This window comes from Eulemur rufifrons, chromosome 30 (genome assembly GCF_041146395.1).
Source record: "Eulemur rufifrons isolate Redbay chromosome 30, OSU_ERuf_1, whole genome shotgun sequence".
In the NCBI taxonomy this organism is placed as follows: domain Eukaryota; kingdom Metazoa; phylum Chordata; class Mammalia; order Primates; family Lemuridae; genus Eulemur; species Eulemur rufifrons.
This window is the reverse complement of record NC_091012.1, coordinates 12,638,886-12,662,232: the sequence shown is the minus strand read 5'-3', so window position 1 is coordinate 12,662,232 and position 23,347 is coordinate 12,638,886. Positions and strand designations below refer to the sequence as shown.

At 36.1% G+C, this 23,347-nt stretch overlaps 1 non-coding gene across 1 annotated transcript; it reads left to right on the top strand.

Annotated features, from left to right (window-relative positions):
• Positions 1-20,810: 20,810 nt before the first annotated feature.
• LOC138379322 (U7 small nuclear RNA) lies at positions 20,811-20,872 on the top strand. The gene has a single exon (XR_011232091.1). It is a non-coding gene; the product is annotated as a U7 small nuclear RNA (small nuclear RNA).
• Positions 20,873-23,347: the final 2,475 nt, after the last annotated feature.

Here is a 23,347-nt window from a genome sequence, read left to right as displayed (position 1 = left end):
ACTCACTCTAGCCTTGGCAACAATGTGAGACGCTGTCTCAACAAAAAAAAAAAAAAAAAAAAAAAAAAAAGCTTTGTCTGAACGCTTGAAATGTTTTAATTTAAGATAAGGAAGTTCCTTAATCGGAGACCAGCCATACTATACTGATTCAAGTGATCTGTTAAAGAAATTTATGGCTTACAGGCAATTTTAATCTTTGCCCTGCATGGTTTTAGGTTCTTTTAATAATTTAGTGTCTTATTATCTGAGGAGTGTTTTACTTCCCTTCCCTTCATGGCCAGGAAATCAGTTCTAAGATATTTCTGTGGTCCTTTTGGCCAAGAGTGTGTCTGTTCAGTTGGGAGGGGAGCTTAAGATTTTATTTTAGTTCACAATATCTTGGCCAAAATGTTTTTGTCTGTATCTATATCAAAATTTGTAAAAATTTTCTCTGTATGCTAGACAAAATTATTTTGTCAAACATAATGTGCCACAAATATTTTCTCTTGTTTTGTGGAGAGTCTTTTCTTCCTCCAGTGGTACGATACCAGAGAAAATCTGGTAAAACAGAGGATTTTAATAGGATACAATGTTTCAAAACACAATAACTAAACACTTAGGATACAATTATACATCACATGTAGTACAAGGAAACAAGAAAATCACAACCTCAAAATCATGACCACCAGATGTGTACACCGACATAACACAAGCATTTGATTTACGTGACAAGGATCTTAAAATAGCTATCACAAAATTGATTCAATGATCAATTACAAACACGTGGAAATACATGAGAATAAGAAATCCTCAACAAAGAAATTTTAAAAATCTCAAGAACAAAATAGAAGATAGAAAGGTTAAATGAAAATTTCAGAATTGGTCTGGTATGGTAGTTCACACCTGTAGTCTACTCACAGCTACTCACTTGGGAGGCTGAGGCAAGAGGATTGCTTGAGCCCAGGGGTTTGAGGTTGTAGTGAGCTAAGATGATGCCACTGCACTCTATCCATGGTGACAGAGCAAGACTCAAAAGAAATCAGAAGTGTAAAATGCAACACCCAAAATTTTAACAACACTTAATATACATATGTATGCATATACATACATATATATATATATATATATATATACATATAAAAACATTGTATGGGCTAAACAACTAAATAGAGAGTATAAAGGAAAGAATCAGTGAACATGAATATAGAACAATAGACATTAACCCACCTAAAAAGAGAGAGAGAGAAACAGAAAATAGACTTTTAAAAATGAACAGAGACTCAGAGGTCTATAGAAATAAAACAAAAGATCTAATATCCATATTATCAGAATTCCCAAAAGAGAGTTAAAAGTAGGGAAGGCTGAAAAAGTAAAAAGTGATCAAAGAAAGAATGACTATAGACTTCTCAAGTTTAGTAAAAAAAAATACACACACACACACACACACATATATATATATATATATATATATGCACACACCAATAGATTCCATAAGCTACCCACAAAACTAGAGGAAAAACCCAGACTTATCCATACCACAACACATCACAATTAAACTTCCGATAAACTAAAGACAAAATAAAATCTTGAAAGCAGCAACAAGAAAAAAAAAGGCACCTTACATAAGGAGAAAAATCAAATGACAGCTTTCATGGAAACCATGAAAACTATGGAAATCATGGAAACAAAAAGGAATTGGCAAAACATTTTCAAGTGTAGAAAGAACAGAACTGTCAATCCAGAATTTTGTATCCAGAGAACATATTCTTCAAGAATGAAGAAAAAATAAAGACATCTTGAATAAAGAAAAACAGAGAAGTTATCATGAGCTGGTCTAACTAAACAAATAGCTTTAAAAAGTTCTTGGAACACAAAAGAAATAAAAAAGAGACAATCATGAAATATTAGGAGGGAATAAAACATGTAAAATAATAGACTTTCCTTCTTCCCTTGAATTTTCTAAATTATGTTTAACATTTAAAAATTAATTATAACATTATTCAATGTAGTACTCAATGTATATAGAGGAAATGCTTAACATTATTTTATTATAAATAAAAAAGGGTAAAAGACTTAAAGGGAGATAAAGTTTCTTTACTTTGCTCAAACTTGTAAATATCAACACTGGTGGACTATGATAAGTTATGTATGTATAGTGTAATACCTGGACACATCACTAAAAAAGTCTATACAAAGAGATATAGTCCAACACATTATAGATGATTCAAATTGGAATTACAATACAAAAACAAGTTAAACAAGTAGGCAGGAAAGGCAGGAAAAGAAAATAGGCAACAAACATAAAACTAACAAAAGTGACAGACATATGCCCTAAATTATTGCTAATTACATTAAATTTAAGTTTAAATGCATTAATCAAATGATAAAGATTGGCAGAATGGACTTAAAATGTGATCCAACTAGATGTGTCTACAATAAACTCAGTTCAAACATAAAAACATGCACAGGCTAAAAGTCAATGATAAAAAAAGATACACATGCAAACATTAATCAAAAGGAAACAAGAGGGGATAGATTAATATCAGATAAACCAGACTTTAGAGAAGAGCAAATAACTAGAGTCAGAGAGAGATGTCACATCCATATGATCAATTCACTAAGCCAACATCACAGTCTTTCATGTATACGTATCAAAAACAGAGCTGCAAAATATGTGAAGCAAAAACTTCTAGAACTATTGGAGAAATAGACAAATCAACAATCATAGTTGGGGTATCAAAAACCATCTCCCAACATGGATAAGACAACCACACAGAGAAAATCAGCAAGGACAAGAAGTGCTAAACAACAGGATTATTTTGGGTTGAATCATATATCCCTTAAAATATGTTGAAGTCTTACGGTACCTGTGAATGTGACCTTAATAGGAAATAGGGTCTTTGTAGATGTTAAATTAAAATAATGTCATTAGGGTGGGCCCTAATTTAATATGATGGTGTCCTTATAAAAAAGGAAAATCTAGACATAGAGACAGACACAGGGAGAACCCCATATATAGAGAAGTGATACATTTTAAGTCAAGGAAAACTAAATATTTTCAGCAAACCACCAGAAGGAGTAATAGAGACATGGAAGAGATTTTTCCCTCAAAGACTTGAAAAAGAATCAACCCTGTCCTACACCTTGATCTCAGACGTGTAGCCTCTAGAACTGTAAAACAATGCATTGCTGTAGGGTGAGCCACCCAGTTTGTGGTACTTTGTTATGGCAGCCCTAGAAAACAAATACAAGCATCAAAGACATTGATTTAATTGAAATTTATAGATAACTTGACCTACCAATAGAATGTACTTTCTTTTCAAGTGTCTAACAAATACCAAATATGATAAATCCATTAAAAACTGAACACATTTAAAAGAAGTCAAATCACATAGAGTGTATTCTGAGATCACAGTAAAATCAATCTAGAAATTAATAACAAAAAGATAACATGAAAAATCTTCAACACATTTTGAAAAATATCCAAACTAAACAACATATGACTAGATAATCACTGAATCAAAGACAATGATTCAAGTGAAATTTAAAAATAAATAAAATTGAATATATATGAAAACACAAGATTTTGAAATCTGTGAGACATGGCTAAAGCAGTGTGGAAAGAAAAATGTATTGTACAAGGACAGTCATGTGCTGGAGAATGACATTTTGGTCTACCATGGACCAAAAATATGATTAAAACAGAGCAGAAAAATTCTTCTCACATAGAGACATGGTAGTGCAATCCATTATTCGTGTGGTTGTGTTGATGCTTGTGTACACGCCTAAGGTGCTGCCAGTCATATAAAAGTATCCCACATATGTACAGTACATAATATTTGGAAATACATAATGGTTTATGTATTTATTATACTATCATTTTATTGTTACTTTGGAGGTACTCTTTCTATGTAATACTTATTATAAAATTCAACTGTAAAACTACACCTGGCAGGTCCTTCAGAAGGTGTTACAAAAGAAGGCATTGCTATTACAGAAGAAGGCAGTTCTAGGCATGTTAGTGCCCGGGAAGGCTTTCCAGCAGAACAGAAGTGGAGGTGGAAGATAGTAATAGTGATGGTCCTGACCCTGTGTAGGCCTAGGCTAATGTGTGTGTTTTATCTTAGTCTTTAACAAAAAAGTTTAAAACATAATAAAAAAGATATAAAACAAAACAAAGTTTATAGAATAAGGATATAAAAAAAGAAACTATTGTTATACAGCTATACAGTCTGTATTTTAAGCTAAGTGTTATTAAAACAAAGTCAAAAAGTTAAAAAATTTAAAAGTTTATAAAGTAAAGCTACAGTAAGGTAAGGCTAACTTATTATTGAAGGAAAAAACAACTTTTAAAAATAAATTAAGGGGTGTAGCCTAAGTGTACTTAAGGGGTATATCCTAAGTTTGATAAAGTCTACAATAGTTTGCAGTAACGTCCTAGGCCTTCACATTCACTCACCACTCATTCACTGACTCACCCAGAGCAACTTCCAGTCCTGTAAGCTCCATTCATAGTAAGTGTCCTATATATGTGTACCATTTTTAATCTTTTTTATTGCATTTTAACTGTATCTTTTTATGTTTAGATACAGGGAAAAAAAACATATAGCTACAACCAACTGATTTTCAACAAAGCAGACAAAAACACTGAGAAACGATGCCCTATTCAATAAATGGTGCTGGGAAACTTGGAGAACCATATGCAGAAAAATGAAACTGAACTACTATCCCTCACCATATACAAAAATTAACTCAAGATGGATTAAAGACTTAATTGTGAGATCTGATATCATAAAAGTTGTTTCTTTGAGAAGATCAACAAAATTTACTAACTTTTCCCTAGATTGATGAGAGAGAGAGAGAACTCAAAGATTCAAATTAGTACTATAACAAATGAAAGAGGAGATATTACTACTAATTTTACAGACATGAAAATGATTATATTGCAAAGCTACGGTCCCTGACCCCCAGACAGCAGCCCAGAGCCAGTGTGTGGCCTGTTAAAAACCATGCCACGCATCATAGCCTGAGCTCCACAGCCCCTGGCTTTCTGTGGAAAAATTGTCTTCCATGAAGAGATTAAATCAGTAATCAAAAATCTCCCAGCAAGAACCCAGGACCAAATGGATTCACTAGTGAATTGCACCAAATATTTAAAGAAGAATCAATGCCAAACCTCAAACTTCTGAAAATTGAGTAGGAGGGACCACTTCCAAACTCACTTTATGAGGCCAGGATTACCACAGCCTGTATCTTTGTTGAACACAGACACAAAAATCCTCAATAAAATTCTAGCAAACCAAATTCAAAATCACATAAAAAAATCCATACACTATAATAAAGTGGGATCTATCCCAGAGATGCAAAGATGATTTCACAAATGCAAATCAATAAATGTGACAGAACACATCAACAGAAGGAATAAAAATTATAGAATTTTTATACATATGGAAAATCATCTGACAAACTCATCTGACACCTAAAACAATTATCCATTGGGCCAGTCTATGTCTCTTGATTGGAGAATTCAAGCCATTCACATTTATTGAGAGAACTGATAAGTGAGACAGATTTCTGTTCAGCTTGTTGGGTAGAACTTCATTGCTATGTTTTCTCTCTTGAGCCATTATGATAACTGGGTTTTTATATTTATCTCTTGATTAGTGTTACATTCGAGGGTCCTTCTTGTGCTGGACCATGTATAACTCTGTATTGAGTACTTCTTGGAGAGCTGGTCTTGTCTTGGTGAATTCCCTGAGTTTTTGTTTATCTGAGAATGTCTTAATTTCACCTTCATATATAAAACTGAGCTTAGCTGGGTACAGGATTCTAGGCTGGGCATTATTCTGTTTCAGAAGAGTGAGAATGGGGCCCCAATCTCTTCTTGCTTGTAAGGTTTCAGTTGAGAAATCTGGCGTGATTCAGATGGACTTTCCTTTGTATGTTACTTGTTTATTTCTCCTTACAGCTCGAAGAAGGGCCTCTTTAGTGGATATTTTGGTCAGTCTGATGACTACATGATGTGGTGTCTTCCTATTTGGTATGAATCTCCCGGGGGTTCTTTGAGCTTCTTGAACCTGTATATCTAGACATTTGGCAAGGCCTGGGAAATTTTCCTCAATTATATCTTCAAATAGTTTATTCAACCCTTGCTTATTGTCTTCTTCACCCTCAGGAATGCCGATAACTCTCACGTTAGGTTTCTTCACATAATCCCACATTTCTTGTAGACTGTGGTTATTTCTCATGTTTCTTTGTTTTAACTCTGTAACTGACTTATTTAATTTGAAAGTGATATCTTCGATCTCTGAGATTCTTTCTTCTGTTTGATCTACCCTGCTCTTGAGACTTTCCACTGCGTTTTGTAGCTCCTTGAATAAATTCTTCATTTCCAGGAGTTCAGTTTGATTTTTCTTCAGTATTTCGATTTCTTTGGTGAATTTTTCTTCCAAGTCCTGGATCTTTTTTGTGGTTTCTTTATGTTGATTATCCATTTTTTCTTGCATGCTGTTCAGCGTGTTTATGATCCATGTTTGAAATTCTTCCTGTGACATGTTCCTATTTGGAATCTGGTTTGTGTTAATTGGTGGAGAACTAGTAATCCTCTTTGAGGGTGAAGTTTCAGCTTGATTCTTTATACTTCCAGAGTTCTTTCGCTGAGCCCTTCCCATCTGGATGAATCCTTAAGATTCCTTCTTTCAGCTTTAGTCTGGAAAGGGGCACGCCGTGAGCACCAGGTAAGCTGCCTCCTCTGTCGCTAGGGGGAGCCCTTCGCGTGTTGTTCAGGATTTTGCTACCTCCGCTGGGGGGGCTGCTCCTCTTCCTCTCCCGAGGTGGTTTCCATCTCTGTCTGCAAGAAAGACAGTGGATAGGGGGAGGAGAGCGGTGCCCTCGTTCGCCCAGCGCCCCAGCCGCTGCAGTTACCGCGGGCGATGGTCCTCCCCGCCCCAATGTCCGCAAGGTCCACGCTCGACTCTCTCGTGACTGGGGAACCACTCAGTGTTCACACAAAGGCTTAGCTCCTAGTCGGTCCATGGACTAGGGAAGGGAGCCGCCAGGTACCCAATCGCTTCGCCGGGTTTAGGCTGCAAAACCCGACAATGGCGACCACCCATCTGCAGCACTGTCACTGGGGTTGAACGCTCAGCGACCGGCAGAGGCCAGAGGAGCCAGGACCAGGAGAATCCAGCTGCCCACCTAAACGAGACAGGTCGGCATCTGCTCCAGCCGGGAGGGAGGCAGCCCCACAGCCCGCGTATAAGAGACAGTTGCTAGGCGCCTCGGGTGCACAGCACTCCAAGGTCCAAAATGCCTCCCACCAATGTCTCCTCTGCAGAGCCCACGTCTCCCGCGGCGATTCTGCGCCGACTTTGGGCAGATCCCCAATTGAGTGGGTCTGGAGGTCAGAGGGGGAACAAGATGCTTTCCTGTGGGGCTGAACCCACCCCACTCTCTGGTGAGGTGGGTACAACCGTCCCACGCTCCCTTCTCTAATGACCGTCCGCACTCTCCAGTTTTTCGCGATGTATTTCCCGATCACCTCAGTCCTTTCTCGCTCTCTCTCTGTCCCACGCTGATTCTCCGTGGGTTCACACCGCCGTTCTTGTGGAGGAGTGAACCTCTAGCGTTGTGGCAGTCCGAGACCCATGCCTTCCACTCCGGGAGCATGAATCCAGGAGGTCACCACCATTCTGCCATCTTCCTCTCCCCAGTCCTCTGTTCTTACATGCTTATTACTCATGCTAGGCCTGATGTATACTTTTATTATTTCAAAGTTCATTAAGTATTCTTTATATGACATGCTCTTCAATTATAAGAATGATTTTTATAAAATTTAATAGTGCTCATAAAATAATCTGAAGGTATGAGTAATTCCACAGTGTATCAATTTCATTTTATTTACTTAGCACATTCTATATTTTCCTTCTAATTTGGGGAATGTATTGAAAGTACTTTTGGTCACTGTTTCTTTTAATTTTGGTCATTGACCTAATTGATTTATTGACTGTGTCAGGCTAATTTGTTCAGGTAAACACTAAGAAGGATTTATAAATTATGGGGTTGTTTTGATATTTAAATAGAAGGAACAAGTACAGGACAGTGTTATGTATGTAATAGATGCTTTATAATTAGCAGTAAATATTTCTGTGGGAAAGAGTTTGTGGCTCTAGGTAAATGATTGAAAATGTCCAGGGTGAAAAAATGGCCCTGATTTTTCATGTGGAGAGAAGATACCTACAGAACAACCAACGCTTGGAATTTATAAGTGGAAACTCTACTTCTTTGATTTCCTAATTATCTCCAGTTCTTTTTGCTATCTTTTTATCTTCATTCCCTGCTACAAATGTATCTAAGCCATTCGTCTTTCTGCCTGTACTTGGGCTACAACTTTCTCACTGTTGTGCTCACCCCCTGCCAGTTCACACAGTACTTTAAAAGTTCTGATGAGAAGTTCAGTATTTTTTAATTTGGTGAAAGAAAAATTTAACTAGAGAGTTTGAGGCCATTTATAGGTTATACATGCAGCATTCTGATTACTTAAGATTAGAGAGATTCAGTGTCCTAAGCTAAAAGTAAGAGCCTTAAAGTACAAAGAAAGATAAACAATTCTGAACGCCAGAGGATTAAATCAAGAACTCAGTATTGTTTGCTTTGTAAAAGCAAAATGTTATTAGATCCTAACATATAATGTCATAAATATGAAAATAATTAAAATAAGGAAAGCATTAATAAGTGTGTGATGCATATGGTAAGCACTATATAAAGAAACATCAGAAATTGGCCATCGCTTAATGGAGAGTTTAGGTAAATGAAGAAGTTTGAATTTAATTTTCTATCAATTACTTTTAGTACACCATATGTATCCATCTAGAATCTACTTATGAGTGTGTATTTTCAGTGTATTTTTAGAATTTAATAGAATGATTTCTGTGGATTTAAAATTTGGAATAATCTTTCTTTACCTGATATTTCAATCTTAGAGAATTTATTTTACATGACTTTATTTCAGGTGGTACAGTACATAGTACACAGTTTTCATTTTCAGTCATCTAACTGTGGCCAACAATTTGGTCATTCTCTCTAGAGGAATCTCGCATCATGGTAGCTTTTTTATTGAGAATTTCATCAGTGATTTGGCATGCAATCTTCTTTTCTGTGCTGACAGTGGCCAGAGGTGGGACAGTGAGCACTACATATCTCTTTAGTGTCTTCCATACCATAATCATCAACACCAAGAATTCCAGTTGTCCTTAGCTTAAAATAAAAGCATTAAAGCCCTTTTCATGTTCTGTGCTGGATTCTGAATCTGCTGGTAAATATCAGAGTTCCCTTGCTTATGACTGACAAATAGAATGACAAAAACAGCACTAAAACTCTATATTTTTGATACTATTCAGTTAAGCTCATGACAAAGATCCAGGCTCAGCATTTAGAACAATGCTATACTTCAAAGATTTTTTATTGATTTTTTTAATTGACTGATAACCTCATATGTATTTATCATGTAAAATGTGATGTTTTGAAATATATATACATACACACACACCCCCATTGTCTAATGCTTATTCTATCTAATTAACAGATGTTTTAATTCTCATAGTTATCACCTTTGTGGTGAAGGACACTTATTGACTGTCTCAGCATATATATGTTTTTAATTTTTTTTAAATTCTTATTTCAGCATATTGTGGGGGTACAAAAGTTTAGGTTACATATATTGCCCTTACCGCCACCCCCCCCCGAGTCAGAGCTTCAAACATGTCCATCCCCTAGACAGTGAGCGTCACACTCATTATGTATGTATACACCCATCCCCTCCCCCACCCACATCTGCCCAACACCCGATTAATGTTATTCCTAAATGTGCTCTTAGGTGATGATCATTGAAACCAATTTGATGGTGAGTACATGTGGTGCTTATTTTTCCATTCTTGTGATACTTCACTTAGTAGAATGGGTTCCAACTCTTTCCAAGAAAATACAAGAGGTGCTATATCACCATTGTTTCTTATAGCTAAGTAGTACTTCATGGTATACATATACCACATTTTATTAATCCACTCATGTATTGATGGATGGGCACTTGGGTTTTTTCCACATCTTTGCAATTGTGAATTGTGCTGCTATAAACATTCGGGTGCAGATATATTTGTTATAGAATGTCTTTTGTTCTTTTCAGTAGATGCCCAGTAATGAGATTGCTGGATCAAATGGTAGGTCTACTTGTATCTGTTTAAGGTATCTCCATATTGCTTTCCACAGAGGTTGCACTAGTTTGCAGTCACACCAACAGTGTATGAGTGTTCCTGTCTCTCGGCATCCATGCCAACATTTGCTGTTATGGGACTTTTTGATAAAGGCCATTCTCACTGGAGTTAAGTGATATCTCAGTGTGGTTTTGTTTTGCATTTCCCAGATGATTAGAGATGTTACGGATTTGTTTCATGTGTTTTTTGGCCATTCTTCTGTCTTCTTTTGAAAAATCTCTGTTCATGTCCTTTGCCCACTTTTTGATAGGTTGTTTGATTTTTTTCTTGCTAATTTTCCTGAGTTCTAAATAGATTCTAGTTATCAGTCCTTTTTCAGATGTGTAGCATGCAAAAAATTTTTTCCATTCTGTAGTTTGTCTATTTATGCTCGTGACAGTTTTTTTGGCTGTGCAGAAGCTTTTTGGGTTAATCAGGTCCCATTTATTTATTTTTATTGTTGCTGTGATTGCCTTTGGGGTCTTCTTCATAAATTATTTGCGTAGGCCAATGTCTGTAAGAGTCTTTCCCACATTTTCTTCTAGAATTCTAATCGTTTCGCACCTAAGGTTTAAGTCTGTTATCCACCGTGATTTGATTTTTGTGAGAGGTAAAATGTGTGGGTCCCATTTCAGTCTTCTACATGTGGCTATCCAGGTTTCCCAGCAGCATTTATTGAATAAGGATTCTTTTCCCCAGAGTATGTTATTGTCTGCTTTGTCAAAGATTAGATGGCTACATGAGGATGGTTTTATATCTGGATTCTTGATTCTGTTCCACTGGTCTGTGTCCCTGTACTTGTGCTAGTACAAAGCTTTTTTAATAACCACAGCTTTGTAGTATAGTTTGAAGTCTGGTAAATTAATACCTCCCACTTTGTTCTTATTGCTTAAAATTGCTTTTGCTAAATGGGGTCTTCTCTGGTTCCATACAAAGCATAAAATTATTTTTCCTATATCTGTGAAAAATGATGTTGGTAATTAATAGGGATTGCATTGAATCTGTAGATCACTTTGGGTAGTATGGACATTTTAACAGTGTTGATTCTTCCGATCCATGAGCATGGTATGGTTTTGCACCTATTTACATGTTCTGCAATTTCCTTCCTCAGTATTTGATAGTTCTCCCTGTAGAGGTCTTTTACCTCCTTAGTTAAATGTATTCCTATGTTTTTTTACTTTCTTTGTTGCTATTGTAAAGGATATTGAGTCTTTGACTTGGTTCTATGACTATTATTGGCATATATGAATGCCTCTGATTTGTGTGTATTGATTTTGTATCCTGATACTCTACTGAATTCATTTATCAGTTCCACGACTCTCTTGGTTGAATCCTTGGGGTTTTCTAGATATAATATCATATAATCTGCAAAGAGTTAGAATTTGGTCTCTTCTGTCCCCATTTGGACACCCTTCATTCTGCTCTCTTGCCTGATTGCTCTCACAGGGACTTCCAGCACTATGCTGAATAGCAGTGGGGACAGTGGGCAACCTTGTCTGGTTCCAGTGCTGAGTCAGAAGGCTTTCAATTTTTCCCCATTCAGTATGATGTTGGCTGTGGGTTTTTCACATATGGCTTGTATTATTTTTAGGTAGGCTCTGTCTATGCCTATTTTGTTAAGCATTCTGATCATAAAAGGGTGTTGAATTTTTTCAAATGCTTTTTCTACATCTATGGAGAGGATCATATGGTCTTTGTTTTTGCTTCTATTTATGTGGTGTATTACATTTATAGATTTGTGTATGTTGAACCATCTCTGCATCTCTGGGATGAAGCCCACTTGGTCATGATGGTTTATTTTGTTGATAATCACTTGGATTGGATTTGCTAGGACTTTATTGAGAATTTTTGCAACTATATTAATGAGGGATATTGGTCAGTGGTTTTGTATTTTTGTTGCACCCTTTCCTGGTTTTGGTATTAGAGTTATGCTGGCTTCAGTTATCCTATGCATATTCTCAGATCAAATGGAAAAGTAGAAATCAACCCTAACAGAAATTCTTGTTTCTACTCAAAGTCATGGAAGCTAAACAACCTCTCCTGAATGATCATTTCATAAATGAGGAAATCAAGATGGAAATCAAAAGATTCTTTGAACTAAATGACAAAGGAGACACAAGTTATCAAAATCTGTGGGACACAGCTAAAGCAGTCCTGAGAGGAAAGTTTATTTCCATAAATGCCTCTATCTAAAAGACAGAAAATTTACAAATAGACAACATAATGAATAGACTCAAAGAGCTGGAGAAAGAAGAACAGAACGACTCCAAACTCAGCAGAAGGAGTGAAATTAATAAGATCAAATCAGAACTAAATGAAGTGAACAACAGGCAATTTTAAATTGATCAAAATAAAGTGATAAAAGATAAATGAAAATAACAAAATGGAACATAACTACAGAATGTGCAGTCATTTATAAGGTAATACTCCAATATTACAATCACGTTTTTGTCCTACATTTGAAAATTTACCTGAAATGGAAAAGTTGATGGAATAACCACCAAGAGAAAATATTTCAAACATAGTATCTTTAAACACAGACTAGTGAAGTATATTCTAATGACACAATAATGGCAAAGATATATCAAACTACATTAAGTAGTTTTGTTTTGTACTACTATCGGTATTATTTTGAGACATATAAGACAAATTGGTAAGTAATTATACTGATATTATCAAAAACAAGATTTTCAGGAAAAGATAAAATATTTTAAATAGATAGAAACAACTAATTTAAGTAAAAATTCTATAATTTTAATTTGAATTAGAAATATAAAATTATAGTTTATTTTTCTCTTTCTAGAAAAAGCATAGTTATTAACTCTCTGTTGCAAAAAACATAAAAGCCATGCTAACTAGTAGCAGTGAGAACCAGAGTTTCCCAAAAGTTGTCTTTAGATATAATTCTCAGGTAAATTAACTATGATTTCTAAAGAAATGCTAACAATAGTCCTAAAACATATTCTTCTTCAGAAAGCAAGAGAGATATCAAAGAGTAATGAGGTCAAGTGAAAAGGAAGCAAGAGTACCTGAAGTAGTTCCACTGGGTAAAATTTGGACACTTTGAGCATCAAAAAATATAATAATTGAAGCATATTTAAACATCCAAATTTGAAGAAACTTCTCATTTCCTAACAATCTCTCTTCCTATAAATAAGATTATTCACCACTGGAGGAATACGTATACTGCCTCTGTAATATGAATTTCATTAGTGTAACCAAAATTGTTACAAAAAGTTTCCATTATAAAATGCAGAAGTAATAACAGAAATCACAATCATCATTTTTCCTTCCTTGATGAAATCATGGATTCAGCCAAGGATCATCAGTGCCTCATAAATATTGGAGGTCGCCCTCTTCCCTGCTGGGGGCACTGGGATTGGAGAGATGACATAGGCAGACAGCAGAGAGGACAGAGCACTTGTACTCGAACTCTGTGCTGGGAGCGGTCCCACACCTCGTTTTTCTATTTGTTGTTGTTTTGTTTTGTTATTTATTAATATTATTATGAAGTTTCATTCTTCAGCAAAAAGGAAAGCCAATAAACTTTTTGTATTTATGAACAAAATATTCACAACAGGGCAGTTAAGATGTGATTAGAACAAAAAACCAAGCACTTTAATTTATTTTTATTTTTATTTTTTGTTTGTGTTTCAGCTCATTATGGGGGTACAAAAGATCAGGCTATATACATTGCCCATGCCTCCCCATCCCCCCGAGTCTGAGCTTCAGTTGTGTCCATTCCCTAGACAATGCACATCACACTCATCATGTAAGTGTGCACCACTGCCCTCCCCTCACCCCATCACCCCCTGTCAGAACTTCAAGCGTGTCCATTCCCCAGGCAGTGTGCATCGCACTCAACAAGTAGGTATACACCCATCCCTTCCACCCAGCCCCGACCTCTGTCCGATACCCAATTGTTGTTATTCCCAAATGTGCACTCAGGGAAACCAGTTTGCTGGTGAGTACATGTGGTGCTTGTTTTTCCATTCTTGGGATACTTCACTTAATGGAATGGGTTCCAGCTCTCTCCAGGAGAACCAAAGAGATGCCATATCACCATTATTTCTAATAGCTGAGTAATATTCCATGGTATACATATACCACATTTTGCTAATCCATTCATGAATCAATGGGCATTTGGGTTGTTTCCACATCTTTGCGATTGTGAATTGTGCTGCTATAAACATTCGGATGCAGGTGTCTTTTTTATAGAATGACTTTTGTTCTTCTGGGTAGATGCCCAATAATGGGATTGCTGGATCGAATGGTAGGTCTACTTGAATCTGTTTAAGGTATCTCCACATTGCTTTCCACAGGGGCTGCACTAGTTTACAGTCCCACCAGCAGTGTATGAGTGTACGTATCTCTCCACACCCACGCCAACATGTATAGTTTTGGGACTTTTTGATAAAGGCCATTCTCACTGGAGTTAAGTGATATCTCATTGTGGTTTTGATTTGCATTCCCCTGATAGAGATGTTGAACACTTTTTCATATGTTTGTTAGCCATTTTTTTCTCTTCTTTTGAAAAATTTCTATTCATATTTTTGCCCACTTTTTGATAGGGTTGTTCAATTTTTTCTTACTGATTTTCCTGAGTTCTATATAGATTCTTGTTATCAGTCCTTTATCTGATGTGTAGTATGCAAAAATTTTTTCCCATTCTGTAGGTTGTCTGTTTACTCTCGTGACTGTTTCTTTGGCTGTGCAGAGGCTTTTTAATTTAATCAGGTCCCATTTGTTTATTTTTGTTGTTGCTATGATTGCATTAGGGGTCTTCTTCATAAATTCTTTGCCTAGTCCAATGTCTGTAAGAGTCTTTCCTACGTTTTCTTCTAGAATTCTAGTAGTTTCTGACCTAAGGTTTAAGTCTGTTAACCACCGTGAGTGGTTCCCCAATCGTGAGAGAGTGGAGCATGGACCTTGCGGACATTGGGGTGGGGCAGACCATCGCCCGCGGGAACTGCAGCGGCTGGGGCGCTGGGCGAACGAGGGCGCTGCTCCCCTCCCCCAATCCACTGTCTTTCTCGCAGACAGAGACGGAAACCACCTCGGGAGAGGAAGAGGAGTAGCCCCCCCAGCGGAGGTAGCATAATCCTGAACAACACGTGAAAGGCTCCCCCTAGCGACAGAGGAGGCAGCTTACCTGGAGCTCATGGCGTGCCCCTTTCCAGACTAAAGCTGAAAGAAGGGATCTTAAGGATTCATCCAGATGGGAAGGGCTCAGCGAAAAAACTCTGGGAGTATAAAGAATCAAGCTGAAACCTTGCCCTCAAAGAGGATTACTAGTTCTCCACCAATTAACACAAACCAGATTCCAAATAGCAACATGTCACAGGAAGAATTTCAAACATGGATCATAAACACGCTGAACATTATGAAAGAAAAAATGGATAATCAACACAAAGAAACCACAAAAAAGATCCAGGACTTGGAAGAAAAATTCACCAAAGAAATCGAAATACTGAAGAAAAATCAAACTGAACTCCTGGAAATGAAGAATTTATTCAAGGAGCTACAAAACGCAGTGGAAAGTCTCAAGAGCAGGGTAGATCAAACAGAAGAAAGAATCTCAGAGATCAAAGATAACACTTTCCAATTAAATAAGACAGTCACAGAGTTAGAGCAAAGAAATAAGAGAAAAGACCAGAGTCTACAAGAAATGTGGGATTATGTGAAGAAGCCTAACGTGAGAGTTATCGGCATTCCTGAGGGTGAAGAAGACAATAAGCAAGGGTTGAATAAACTATTTGAAGATATAATTGAGGAAAATTTCCCAGGCCTTGCCAAATGTCTAGATATACAGGTTCAAGAAGCTCAAAGAACCCCCGGGAGATTCATACCAAATAGGAAGACACCACATCATGTAGTCATCAGACTGACCAAAATATCCACTAAAGAGGCCCTTCTTCGAGCTGTAAGGAGAAATAAACAAGTGACATACAAAGGAAAGTCCATCTGAATCACGCCAGATTTCTCAACTGAAACCTTACAAGCAAGAAGAGATTGGGGCCCCATTCTCACTCTTCTGAAACAGAATAATGCCCAGCCTAGAATCCTGTACCCAGCTAAGCTCAGTTTTATATATGAAGGTGAAATTAAGACATTCTCAGATAAACAAAAACTCAGGGAATTCACCAAGAGAAGACCAGCTCTCCAAGAAATACTCAATACAGAGTTATACATGGTCCAGCACAAGAAGGACCCTCGAATGTAACACTAATCAAGAGATAAATATAAAAACCCAGTTATCATAATGGCTCAAGAGAGAAAACAGATCAATGAAATTCAACCCAACTTGAGGAAAAGCAATCTGTCTCACTTATCAGTTCTCTCATTAAATGTGAATGGATTGAATTCCCCACTGAAGAGACATAGACTGGCCCAATGGATAAAAAAATATAAGCCAAGTATCTGCTGCCTTCAGGAAACTCATCTAACCTGCAAGGATGCATTTAGGCTGAAGATAAAAGGGTGGAAATCAATATTCCAAGCAAATGGAACCCCAAAGAAAGCTGGCGTGGCGGTTCTAATCTCCGATAACGTAGTTTTTAAATCAACAAAAGTAAAGAAAGACAAAGACGGTTACTATACACTGGTGAAGGGTACAATTCAACAAGAAGACATAACTATACTTAATATATATGCACCCAACCTAGGTGCACCCAGATTCATAAAGCAAACCCTACTTGATCTCAACCAAATGATAGATAACAACACTTTAGTAGCCAGAGATTTTAACACGCCACTGACAGTTCAGGACAGATCCTCCAAACAAAAAATAAACAAATAAATAGTGGACTTAAATACAACACTCGATCAAATGGACCTGACAGACATCTACAGGACATTCTACCCAAAAACCACTGAATATACTTTCTTCTCATCAGCTCATGGGACATTCTCCAAGATTGACCATATCTTAGGACATAAAGCATGTCTTAAAAAATTTAAAAATATAGAAATTATACCATGCATCTTCTCAGATCACAGTGGAATAAAAGTAACAATGAACCCTAACAGAAATCCTCACTTCCACTCAAAGTCATGGAAGCTAAATAACCTTCTCCTGAACAATCATTTTATAAATGAAGAAATCAAGTCGGAAAACAAAAGATTCTTTGAATTAAATGACAAATGAGATACAACCTATCAAAATCTGTGGGACACAGCTAAAGCAGTCCTGAAAGGAAAATTTATTTCCATAAATGCTTATATCAAAAAGACAGAAAATTTACAAATAGACAATCTAATGAATAGACTCAAAGTGCTGGAGAAGGAAAAACAGACCGATCCCAAACCCAGCAGAAGGAGAGAAATTATTAAGATTAAATCAGAACTAAATGAAAAGGACAACAATCAAACCATAAGGGAGATTAATAAAACCAAAAGATGGTTCTTTGAAAAAATACACAAAATTGACACACCTCTGGCTAGACTAACCAAGAGCAGAAAAGAAAAATCTCTTATAACCTCCATCAGGAACATGAAAGGAGTAATCACGACTGATGCCACAGAGATACATGATACCATATATGAATTCTACAAAAATCTCTATGCACACAAATTAGAAAACCTGGAGGAAATGGACAAATTCCTAGGAACACAGCCTTCCCAGGCTCAACCAGGAAGAAGTAGAATTCCTAAATAGACCGATATCTAGATCTGAAATCGAAACAGCAATAAAAAACCTTCCCAAAAAGAAAAGCCCTGGACCAGATGGGTTCACACCTGAATTCTACCATACCTACAAAGAAGAACTGGTGCCCATCCTACATAATCTATTCTCCAATATAGAGAAGGATGGGATTCTCCCCAACACTTTTTACCAAGCCAACAGAATCCTGATACCAAAACCAGGAAAGGATGCAGCTAAAACAGAGAACTATAGACCAATTTCTCTTATGAATATAGATGCAAAAATCCTCAATAAAATTCTAGCAAATCGAATCCAAGTGCTTATCAAAAAAATAATCCATCATGACCAAGTGGGCTTAATCCCAGAGATGCAGGGATGGTTTAACATACGCAAATCTATAAATGTAATTCATCACATAAATAGAAGCAAAAATAAAGATCATATGATACTCTCAATAGATGCAGAAAAAGTATTCGACAAAATTCAACACCCTTTTATGATAAGAACACTCAAAAAAATAGGCATAGACGGGGCCTATCTAAAAATGATACAAGCCATATATGACAAACCCACAGCCAACATCATACTGAATGGGGAAAAACTGAAAGCATTCCCACTTCGAACTGGAACCAGACAAGGCTGCCCACTGTCCCCATTACTTTTCAACATAGTGTTGGAAGTCCTTGCAAGAGCTATCAGGCAAGAGAGCAGAATCAAGGGAGTCCAAATAGGGACAGAAGAGATCAAACTCTCACTCTTTGCTGATGATATGATGTTATATCTAGAAAACCCCAAGATTTCAACCAAGAGACTCCTGGAATTGATTAATGAATTCAGCAAAATCTCACGATACAATATCAATACACACAAATCAGAGGCATTCATATACGCCAATAACAGTCAAACAGAGAACCAAATTAAGGACTCAATACCCTTCAAAATAGCAACAAAGAAAATAAAATATCTAGGAATATATCTAACTAAGGAGGTAAAGGACCTCTATAGGGAGAACTATGAAACTCCGAGGAAGGAAATCGCAGACCATGTAAATAGGTGGAAAACCATACCATGCTCATGGATCGGGAGAATCAACATTGTTAAAATGTCTATACTGCCCAAAGTTATCTACAGATTCAATGCAATCCCTATTAAATTACCAACATCTTTTTTCACAGACATAGAAAAAATAATTTTAGGCTTTGTATGGAACCAGAGAAGACCCCGTTTAGCAAAAGCAATCTTAAACAACAAAAACAAAATGGGAGGTATTAATTTGCCAGACTTCAAACTTTACTACAAGGCTGTGGTTCTAAAAACAGCCTGGTACTGGCACAAGTGCCGAGACACAGACCAGTGGAACAGAACAGAAAATCCAAATATAAAACCATCCTCATATAGCCATCTAATCTTTGACAAAGCAGACAAAAACATACTCTGGGGAAAAGATTCCTTATTTAATAAATGGTGCTGGGAAAACTGGATATCCACATGTAGAAGACTAAAACAGGACACACAGCTCTCACCCCTCACAAAAATCAAATCACGGTGGTTAACAGACTTAAACCTTAGGTCAGAAACTATTAGAATTCTAGAAGAAAATATAGGAAAGACTCTTACAGACATTGGCCTAGGCAAAGATTTTATGAGGAAGACCCCTAAGGCAATGACAGCAGCAACAAAAATAAATAAATGGGACCTGATCAAATTAAAAAGCTTCTGCACAGCCAAAGAAACAGTCACAAGAGTAAATAGACAACCTACAGAATGGGAAAAAATTTTCGCATACTACACATCAGATAAAGGACTGATAACAAGAATCTATTTAGAACTCAGGAAAATCAGCAAGAAAAAATTGAACAACCCTATCAAAAAGTGGGCAAAGGACATGAATAGAAATTTTTCAAAAGAAGAGAAAAAAATGGCTAACAAACATATGAAAAAGTGTTCAACATCTCTAATCATCAGGGAAATGCAAATCAAAACCACAATGAGATATCACTTAACTCCAGTGAGAATGGCCTTTATCAAAAAGTCCCAAAACTATACATGTTGGCGTGGGTGTGGAGAGACAGGTACTCTCATACACTGCTGGTGGGACTGTAAACTAGTGCAGCCCCTGTGGAAAGCAATGTGGAGATACCTTAAACAGATTCAAGTAGACCTACCATTTTATCCAGCAATCCCTTTGTTGGGCATCTACCCAGAAGAACAAAAGTCATTCTATAAAAAAGACACCTGCACCCGAATGTTTATAGCAGCACAATTCACAATCACAAAGATGTGGAAACAACCCAAATGCCCATTGATTCATGAATGGATTAACAAAATGTGATATATGTATACCATGGAATATTACTCAGCTATTAGAAATGATGGCGATATGGCATCTCTTTGGTTCTCCTGGAGTGAGCTGGAACCCATTCTATTAAGTGAAGTATCCCAAGAATGGAAAAACAAGCACCACATGTACTCACCAGCAAACTGGTTTCCCTGAGTGCACATTTGGGATTCACACCAATTGGGTATTGGACAGAGGTCGGGGCTGGGTGGAAGGGATGGGTGTATACCTACTTGATGAGTGCGATGCGCACTGCCTGGGGAATGGACACGATTGAAGTTCTGACTGGGGGGGATGGTGTTGGGGGGAGGGGAGGAGTACACACCTGCATGATGAGAGTGATGTGCACTGTCTAGGGAATGGACACAACTAAAGCTCAGACTCGGGGGGATGGGGAGGCATGGGCAATGTATATAGCCTGATCTTTTGTACCCCCTTAATGAGCTGAAAAACAAACAAAAAATAAAAAAAAAAGAAGGAAGGAAAGAAGCAAGCAAGGAAGGAAGGAAGGAAGGAAGGGAGGGACGGAGGGTGGAAGAAAGAGAAAGAGAAAAGAAAAGAGAAAATAAAAAAAATATTTTTCAATTAAAAACAAAATTAACAGTGTTACAGCTCTTTAGAATTTGTCTAGTAGGTTTTCTGGTTCTTACCAGAAGAACACCATGCAAAAAAAATTAAAAATTAAGAAAATAGGTGTGTGAAATTCTATGTCTTTTATAAAAGTTCAACTTGCATGTAACTTTTCTGGAGCAAATATATTTACTAAAGTAAAATACATAAAAGTATATACTTTCATTTATCACTACTCACATATGAAGTTCCACATTTATAAATAATACAAATTGAGATGGTTCATTTGGCTTTCCAAATGGTTATGCCATGAGATTAATCATTTATCTCACAAATTGAACACCAATAATATTCGAAACTATTTTGCAATCAAACACAATACATTTTATAACATCAATCAATGACATTTCATGAAGAAAAAGCAAATTCAGTACCCCCAAAATAAAAATTATTTATACATCTAATAAAGTATAATGTAAGCAATGTATCATATAATGATGTGAACTTTTTACTATTAATACTAGTATAGACTATGTTGTATAGTGAATATTACAATATGTATTTGAATAAAACAATTAACAAAGCAAAAAAAACAAAAACAAAAAGAGAGGACTGGTATGGGCAGGTTATGAACCAGAAGCTTTAGGGTTTTAAACAAATTAATTCAACATAAAGCAAAAAAAAAATTGCTTTTAGAATCTTTGAAGTTTCTAATTCACTAGTAAATTCTCAACACTTTGGAGATTACCTATTTTTTCCAATATTTCTTCTTTTCTTTTCAAAATAGTTATACATCCACTTTCACACAAACATAATTTCTTACTCTGTAAATCTATTACAACTAAAGTTCATCTTAACCATGATGTATTTGTATGTTTGATTCCATGTAAATAAAAAATGTGTTTATTTGTGCTTCACTGGCTAAAGAGGTTGCATGTTGAAAGAAAAATGTAGAATAAAATGGAACAAGTAGTCATTCAGTGTTCAGAAATGGATGGCTTTTCATTAAATGGACAATCTTTATTATAAGCATTACAGTAACAATGTAATTGCAAAAATAATAAAAAAATAATAAAACTTTTGGGAACATTATTCTTTGAAGTATTAGAAATTTAAAGCCACTGAAAGAAAGGATCACAAATGACATCATTTTAGTGTGTAACTAATTGTACCTTTTTACAATCCATTACCTCCAACTCTGAGTAACATCAGACAGGTTAATGTTAGTGGCAAAATAACACTTCATTCAATCTACAACATGTTTGACACAATAGAAACCTTTTTTAACTTAATAAAACAAATCAAGTCTACATGTAATCTAAAAATATTTCAAAATTCACTCTATTTCATCATCGTAATTTGCAATTAGTAAAACAATTTATTTCTAATATTGTAATTGTTTCATTCTGATTATAATGAGAAGAATATTAGTCTGTATACCTACATTATACATCACTTAAAATACTGTTTGTTAAAAGTCAACCACAAAGCACCTCTCCAGTTCATACATGTTACATTTCAGTGATTTCAATTTTCCATGGAAAAGTACATGAATGATGCCTACTTAAGACAGAAAGACTTCTAATAACTGTGATGTAGCTACCATTAACCACACACATTCACATACATACTAGGAATGAAATCATAACATCTACTGCTTTGAGAGTTGAATCACATCAGTATTTGCTTATCAAAAATGCAAAAAATTATACTTTGTTACATTTTCACCCCACCCTGACCAGAAAGTATATTTTACATGTAATTATAACTCTGAAAAAATCTCTCTCTTTTTTCAAACTGACATACAAATAAATTATCTAACTATTTTAACTGGATTATTCTCTATAATCAACAACCTGGTTTAAAGAAATAGGTGAATGTGTTAGTGCCTTAGTGCATTGTACTGTGAATCCTCTGATATCTATTTAGACTTGATTTTTGATTAAATCTGTTCCAAAATTTGTTATATATGTAAAGTAGTTTGAAGTATCAATTCTGTGTTGTTCTCTAAGGTATACCTTTTCCATAAATCTTTTTTCACATTCATTAAATTTGTAAGGTTTCTATCTATTAAAAATTTTCCGATGTTGAGCAATGCTTGAGAAAATATTGGAGGGTTTCTTTCAGTGTAAGTTCTCTCATGTCCAATAAGATCTGTGATAGAAGTAAAGGTATGTTCAGTGCTCTACATTAATATTGTTTACTTTCAGAATAAGTACTGTTGTGCATTTTAAGGCTAATGCTTTGGGAAAGCACTTCCAGAGTCATTACATTTATCTCACTTTTATCTAGTATGATGTCTTTGATGTTGTGTAAGACGTGAGCAGTTATTGAAGGCTTTGCCACATTCTTCACATTTGTAGGGCTTCTCTACTGTATGAATTCTTTTATGTAGAGTAAGGTATGGGTTCCGGTTAATGGTTTTGCCACATTCTTCATATCTGTAGGATTTCACTCCAGTATGACTTTTCTTTATGTACCATAAGGTGTGAGCACTGGGTAAAGGCTTAGACACATTCTTCACATTTTTATGGTTTCCCTTCACTATGACTTAACACAGAGTAAGGA